We start from the raw sequence: 9,324 nt of genomic DNA on the forward strand, positions 1-9,324 counted from the left end.
TTAGATATAACCACGTAAAGTGATTCTCATTTACATATTTGCTTTGTAAAACAGATTTTGTGTATATGTCTGGATTCACTATACTATTTGGGGCATGTAATCATGTATATTGTTGTATTATTTTATTCACTGGGTAATTATTGGGTATTTAAATCTAATTTCTGTATTTATCACTTCAAATAGTCTGCAAGTTTCATGTATATCCCATAATTCATGCGTGAAAATGATGTTTTTTGGCTAAATATTAATAGTTTTATATCATTTGACATTGAATTAAGTTATATCTGATTAATGTAGCAGTGTAAGAAGGAGTTTTTAATTAGTTACAAAATCAGGTCATAAAACATTTATTAAAATCAACTTTCAAAAAATAAAATAATTTATGTTAATGTTTGAAATATGTTATCTTTCTCAAGGTAATCATTTAAGTAAAATATGATTGAAAATGAGGTAATTTGATTACTTCATAAAACAATAGGTAATGTTCTTTACTGTATTAAGTAATATCTGTTAAACTAAGTAATGCAAAGTAAAAGTCAATAATTAGTAAATAATTGGCTTTTAATCAGATAGGAAAGTGTCTATTCAGAAGATATATATAATGTTTCTGTTATAAAGGGAAATTGCAAAGCAATATTTTAGTGTAGTTAGCTAGATACGTTATAATTAATATAAACTGGATTAAATTATAATATTATTACATGCAGATATAATTAATATAAACTGGATTAAATTTTAATATTATTACATGCAGTTATAATTAATATAAACTGGATTTAATTCTAAAACTCTTACATGCAGTTTTAATTAATATAAACTGGATTAAATTATAATACTATTACATGCAGTTATAATTAATATAAACTGGATTAAATTCTAATACTATTACATGCAGTTATAATTAATATAAACTGGATTTAATTCTAATACTGTTACATACAGTTATAATTAATATAAACTGGATTAAATTCTAATAATATTACTTGCAGTTATAATTGATATAAACTGGATTTAATTCTAATACTATTACATGCAGTTATAATTAATAAAAACTGGATTTAATTATAATACTATTACATGCAGTTATAATTAATATAAACTGGATTTAATTCTAATGCTATTACATGCAGTTATAATTAATATAAACTGGATTTAATTATAATACTATTACATACAGTTATAATTAATATAAACTGGATTAAATTCTAATACTATTACATGCATTTATAATTAATATAAGCTGGATTAAATTCTAATAATATTGCATGCATTTATGATTAATATAAACTGGATTAAATTCTAATACTATTACATGCAGCTATAATTAATATAAACTGGATTGAATTATAATGCTGTTACATGCAGCTTTAATTAATATAAACTGGATTAAATTCTAATACTATTACATGCAGTTATAATTAATATAAACTGGATTAAATTCTAATAATATTACTTGCAGTTATAATTAATATAAACTGGATTTAATTCTAATACTATTACATGCAGTTATAATTAATAAAAACTGGATTTAATTATAATACTATTACATGCAGTTATAATTAATATAAACTGGATTTAATTCTAATACTGTTACATGCAGCTATAATTAATATAAACTGGATTGAATTATAATGCTGTTACATGCAGCTTTAATTAATATAAACTGGATTAAATTCTAATACTATTACATGCAGTTATAATTAATATAAACTGGATTAAGTTCTAATAATATTACTTGCAGTTATAATTAATATAAACTGGATTTAATTATAATACTATTACATGCAGTTATAATTAATATAAACTGGATTTAATTAAATACTATTACATGCAGTTCTAATTAATATAAACTGTATTAAATTATAATACTATTACATGCATTTATAATTAATATAAGCTGGATTAAATTCTAATAATATTGCATGCATTTATGATTAATATAAACTGGATTAAATTCTAATACTATTACATGCAGCTATAATTAATATAAACTGGATTGAATTATAATGCTGTTACATGCAGCTTTAATTAATATAAACTGGATTAAATTCTAATACTATTACATGCAGTTATAATTAATATAAACTGGATTAAATTCTAATAATATTACTTGCAGTTATAATTATTATAAACTGGACTTAATTCTAATACTATTACATGCAGCTATAATTAATATAAACTGGATTGAATTATAATGCTGTTACATGCAGCTTTAATTAATATAAACTGGATTAAATTCTAATACTATTACATGCAGTTATAATTAATATAAACTGGATTTAATTCTAATAATATTACTTGCAGTTATAATTAATATAAACTGGATTTAATTATAATACTATTACATGCAGTTATAATTAATATAAACTGGATTAAATTAAATACTATTACATGCAGTTATAATTAATATAAACTGGATTTAATTAAATACTATTACATGCAGTTATAATTAATATAAACTGGATTTAATTAAATACTATTACATGCAGTTATAATTAATATAAACTGTATTAAATTATAATACTATTACATGCATTTATAATTAATATAAGCTGGATTAAATTCTAATAATATTGCATGCATTTATGATTAATATAAACTGGATTAAATTCTAATACTATTACATGCAGCTATAATTAATATAAACTGGATTTAATTCTAATACTCTTACATGCAGTTATAATTAATATAAACTGGATTTAATTCTAATACTCTTACATGCAGTTATAATTAATATAAACTGGATTTAATTAAATACTATTACATGCAGTTATAATTAATATAAACTGGATTAAATTCTAATACTATTACATGCAGTTATAATTAATATAAACTGGATTTAATTCTAATACTATTACATGCAGTTATAATTAATATAAACTGGATTTAATTCTAATACTCTTACATGCAGTTATAATTAATATAAACTGGATTTAATTAAATACTATTACATGCAGTTATAATTAATATAAACTGTATTAAATTATAATACTATTACATGCATTTATAATTAATATAAGCTGGATTAAATTCTAATAATATTGCATGCATTTATGATTAATATAAACTGGATTAAATTCTAATACTATTACATGCAGCTATAATTAATATAAACTGGATTGAATTATAATGCTGTTACATGCAGCTTTAATTAATATAAACTGGATTAAATTCTAATACTATTACATGCAGTTATAATTAATATAAACTGGATTAAATTCTAATAATATTACTTGCAGTTATAATTAATATAAACTGGACTTAATTCTAATACTATTACATGCAGCTATAATTAATATAAACTGGATTGAATTATAATGCTGTTACATGCAGCTTTAATTAATATAAACTGGATTAAATTCTAATACTATTACATGCAGTTATAATTAATATAAACTGGATTTAATTCTAATAATATTACTTGCAGTTATAATTAATATAAACTGGATTTAATTATAATACTATTACATGCAGTTATAATTAATATAAACTGGATTAAATTAAATACTATTACATGCAGTTATAATTAATATAAACTGGATTTAATTAAATACTATTACATGCAGTTATAATTAATATAAACTGTATTAAATTATAATACTATTACATGCATTTATAATTAATATAAGCTGGATTAAATTCTAATAATATTGCATGCATTTATGATTAATATAAACTGGATTAAATTCTAATACTATTACATGCAGCTATAATTAATATAAACTGGATTGAATTATAATGCTGTTACATGCAGCTTTAATTAATATAAACTGGATTAAATTCTAATACTATTACATGCAGTTATAATTAATATAAACTGGATTTAATTCTAATACTATTACATGCAGTTATAATTAATATAAACTGGATTAAATTCTAATAATATTACTTGCAGTTATAATTAATATAAACCGGATTTAATTCTAATACTATTACATGCAGCTATAATTAATATAAACTGGATTTAATTCTAATACTCTTACATGCAGTTATAATTAATATAAACTGGATTTAATTAAATACTATTACATGCAGCTTTAATTAATATAAACTGGATTAAATTCTAATACTATTACATGCAGTTATAATTAATATAAACTGGATTTAATTCTAATACTATTACATGCAGTTATAATTAATATAAACTGGATTAAATTCTAATAATATTACTTGCAGTTATAATTAATATAAACCGGATTTAATTCTAATACTATTACATGCAGCTATAATTAATATAAACTGGATTTAATTCTAATACTCTTACATGCAGTTATAATTAATATAAACTGGATTAAATTCTAATAATATTACTTGCAGTTATAATTAATATAAACCGGATTTAATTCTAATACTATTACATGCAGCTATAATTAATATAAACTGGATTTAATTCTAATACTCTTACATGCAGTTATAATTAATATAAACTGTATTAAATTATAATACTATTACATGCAGTTATAATTAATATAAACTGGATTTAATTATTATATTATTACATGCAGTTATAATTAATATAAACTGGATTTAATTCTAATGCTATTACATGCAGTTTAAATATGCTATGACTGTTTAGAGCTAAGAATGGATTTCAGAGGATGTGTGGGTGGTTGGCTGAAATACTTAAGATAAAAAAGAGATTTTATTCAGTTTTATTTGTATATAAAATCTTCTTTTTAAATGGTTTCCAAACATTTAATGGATGATTCCAGGTGAAGTATCATTTGTAAACAAAATTGCTATTTAAATGAACTTGTAGCTATCTATAACCTGGTGTTTCACTGCTAAAACTCATGATAATTAGCCCATTTGACAAAATTATAACGAAAGGTAGAAATAAATGTATTTTCAATGATTGCTGCAATTATGTAAGTGATAACCTGTTGATATTAACCTTTATCACTTAACCAAAGACAATTCCACTGCTTACTGTATATCCTAGAGCTAACGTCTCAAGCCAACACTATTTTGTATTATCTATAAGGTAGCACCAAGTAATTATCATAGAGCTAGAGTCCCAAGCCAATAACTGTTTATTTTCTATGATCTAGAGCTTAAAATCCAAGCCAATACCTCAGCTTGAGGCATGTAATTGTCATAGAGCTAGAGTTCCAAGCCAATAACACTATTTATTTTCTATCACCTAGAGCTTGATGTCCAAGCCAATACCTCTGTTTGAAGCATGCAATTATCATAGAGACAGAGTCCCAAGCCAATAACACTGTTTATTTTCTATGACCTAGAGCTTAAAATCCAAACCAATACCTCAGCTTGAGGCATGTAATTATCATAGAGACAGAGTCCCAGGCCAATAACACTGTTTATTTTCTATGACCTAAAGCTTGAGATCAAAGCTAGTACCTCAGCTTGAGGCATGTACGTATCATAGAGCTAGAATCCCAGGCCAATAACACTCTTTGAGGCATGTAATTATTCTTTAATTAGAATTCCAGGTCAATAATTCTGTTTTAGGGATATAAATATCATAGAGCTTTATTCTAAAGGCAATAACACTTTATTATATATACCCTACAGCAAAAGTCCCAAGCCAATAACTCAGCTTGATGCATGTAATTATCTTCGAGCTAGAGTCCCAACCCAATAACAATGAGGCACTTAATTATCTATGAGCTATAGTCCCAGGCCAAGAGCAATGATTGAAGCATGTAATTATCCTTGTGTTAGAGTCCCATTCCAATAATTCTGTTTGTGTCATGTAATTATCATTTAGTTAGAGTCCCAATCCAATAATTCTGTTTGTGGCATTTAATTATCCTCGAGTTAGAGTCCCATTCCAATAATTCTGGTTGAGGCATGTAATTATCCTAGAGTTATAGTCACAGGCCTATAACACTATTTGAAGTATGTCACTATCCTACAGCTAGAACCCCAGGCCACTAACACTGAGGCATAACAGTATCCTTGAGCTAGAGTCCCAAGCCAATAACACTGAGGCATAACAGTATCCTTGAGCTAGAGTCCCAAGCCAATGACACTGAGGCATAACAGTATCCTTGAGCTAGAGTCCCAAGCCAATAACACTGTTTATTAACTATAACCAAGAGGTAGAGTCCCAAGCCAATTACTCTGTCTGAGGCATGTAGTTATCATTGAGCTGGAGTCCCAGGCCAATATCAGTGTTTGAGGCATGTAATTATCATAGAGCGAGAGTCCTAGGCCAATAGCACTGTTTGAGGCATGTAATTAGCATTGTGCTAGAGTCCCAGGCCACTAGCACTGTTTGAAGCATGTAATTATCATTGAGCTGGAGTCCCAGGCCAGTATCAGTGTTCGAGGCATGTAATTATCATAGAGTTAGAGTCCTAGGCCAATATCAGTGTTTGAGGCATGTAATTAGCATTGTGCTAGAGTCCCAGGCCACTAGCACTGTTTGAAGCATGTAATGATCATTGAGCTGGAGTCCCAGGCCAAAATCAGTGTTTGAGGCATGTAATTGTCATTGAGCTGGAGTCCCAGGCCAATATCAGTGTTTGAAGCATGTAATTATCATAGAGCTAGAGTCATAGACCAATAGCACTGTTTTGATCATGTAATTATTATTGTGCTAGAGTCCCAAGCCAGTAGCACTGTTTGAGGCATGTAATTATCATTGAGCTGGAGTCACAGGCCAATATCATTGTTTGAGGCATGTAGTTATATTTGAGCTGTAGTCCCAGGTGAATAGCATTGTTTGAAGCATGTTATTTTCATTGAGCTAGAGTCACAGGCCAATAACTGTTCAAGGCATATGCTTATCTGTATTACTGTAATAAATTAATAAATGAGTAGTTAAATATATTTGTATTCCTTCAAATAATTTGTAATTTTAAATTGATGCTATTTATATCATTTTATTGAATAGATTTGTATCTGTTTAAAATAGCCATGCAAAATTAATTAGAACCAGAATTAGAACATTTGTCTAAATCAGTTACCAAGTACTTTCTTTTTGCTACTTCAGTTAGATCTTTTTCAAGTAAAACAAATTAGTAATTGATTTTTGATAATTGAGTAATTGAAATTTTGATTACTTAGTAATAGCTTTAAGTAATATATATGAAATAAGTAATATCAAATAGAATGAGTAATTAGTAAGCAAAGTTAGTAATCAGGTAGGTAAAACATTTACTAAAATCAAGTAAAAAGAAACTGTTACATAATTTGTTTTTTGAGTTTCAAGGTTAATAGTAATAATAGGCTTGATAGTAAAGTACCTAGTAAATTTAATTCTATATTTTGAACCATGACACTTCTCTACATCAGCCTGGATTATCATTCCAACACTACCATCCATATTCTTGTGAAATAAACGGTGAATTACTTCATTTTTGTGAATGTGGGAAAGATGTAGATTGTATCTCATGGAGCCATGATTCAGATGAAGAAAGAAATTTAATGTTAACTAAATTAAATTTAAAATTATCAGTTGCATGGTATCAAATTACTAAAAATGAAAGAGTTAGTGTATAGTTAAAATATAAAATCATCTGAAATATTGACAATGATACATCAAAATCTGATATGTCCCTTTTAGAAATTGTCAGGGGGCCATTGGTCCCATATCCCTCAGTCATAGATGGAACCCTGTATGAAGAATATTTGTTTTTCACTCATCTAAGCCACAATTTACAAGATCTGTGTCCACTTCGTTCCTAGATTTTGTTTGTATTTCAGTTTACCCAGGATTGTTTGATTTCAACAAAAGTTTGTGTTCAATCCCACAGTGATGAAACAAGATGTAATGGGTCCAATTTTGGACCGTCCATGCTATTTACAAGTGTAATCCACCAGGTTTTAAGTTTACCCAACTTTGGTTTATGCAGTATGAAATTTGCGAAGAAAGCTTGGATCTCAACTAGATTTAGCATGTACAGTTTCTATATATGCAAAACATTGACTCGGTTTAATTTCCAGCATTCTACAATATGTAGAACCAGATCTGGCATGCACCTGTATTTTGATCATTAATGAGCTTTGGTAACACTGGTATGCAACGGTGTTTACTAGAGTTATTTCCCCTGACTGTCCATCCTTTTTAAGTGTTGATTTAAACTGTAATTTACCAAGGACTGTTGGATTTGAACCAAGTTTATCATGCATCTTTGTATATACAAGACATTGACTGGGTTTAATTGGGTTTAATTTCCAGCATTCCACAATGCAAGGAGATATTAGGACCTCAGATTTTCTATCCTCATAGCTTTTGTTTCCATAGCACCGCCGTTACAAAGATTGTTTGATTGAAACCAAATTTGGCATGCCACTTTATGATGAGAACTAGAATCTGTTTGAATTCCAGCATTTCACAATAGCATTTAAGTGATGTATGGTCCATGACTGCCCATTGTTATATGGATGGTTTCTTTAGTGTAACTTCATTAAGGATTGTTGTATAATTTAAGCAAATTTAGGATATATATTTTTTAATGCTGGAAATACAGTATTCTATAATCATTTGGAGGAATGCCCGTTCTCCTTAAGTCATTGTTTTAACAAAACAAATTCTTTAGTTCAAAGACGATTTAGTGGGCATCTTGCAATGTGTCCATTGTTAATATTTCTTGTGAAATAGTCAGAAGAGAATACAAATTGTGATATTTAGCATTCTTTGATCTTTGACTCACACATAGGCTTAGCACTTGAGAAGTCTCTGTTTTGCTAATTACACAGGTATCAGAAATTTAAGAAGGACTGGATACCAGTATCTAATTAAGAATTTGTCCTAAACATTGGTTAAATATTGTCAGTCAGTGAAACCAAATACCAGTTAAATGATAACATGTGATGCTAGTCATCATATTATGTTGCAATGAAACTATATATTTACTGTATATGACAGTCTTTTTTTCTTTAAACGTTTTAGAACATAGTATAACTTGTATCATAATGAAATTTAGTCTAATTTATAAGAAATGTCTTAAGTTTTTATAAGTGTTATGTCAACTTTGTAAAAAATATAACACTTCTGGGCAAAATATGATGATGATACACCTCCAAATCAGCATTTCTATTTTAATATTTGTTGCTTTGTTAATGTTTTTTTAAGATACGAAACATTTCTACATAACTTTAGTATGGTATTATAAAATGACACTTTTGACTTTGACTTCATTCTGTTATAAACATGGCATGATATGGTAGAAACGAAAGAAATGTTTAAGAGCAGCATGAAATTCAACCAGGGCAAAAGTGTTACATATGAAGGAACATTAGGAAAGCGTTTATTGAATAAACAAATGCTAAAATATATGTATGCAGTGTGTAATATATACACACAGCTACATCCAGTTTTGTTTTGAACTGGCAGAAAGAACGAGTTTGATA

This window comes from Sinohyriopsis cumingii, chromosome 12 (genome assembly GCF_028554795.1).
Source record: "Sinohyriopsis cumingii isolate HCF-2022 chromosome 12, ASM2855479v2, whole genome shotgun sequence".
Classification (NCBI taxonomy): Eukaryota; Metazoa; Mollusca; class Bivalvia; order Unionida; family Unionidae; genus Sinohyriopsis; species Sinohyriopsis cumingii.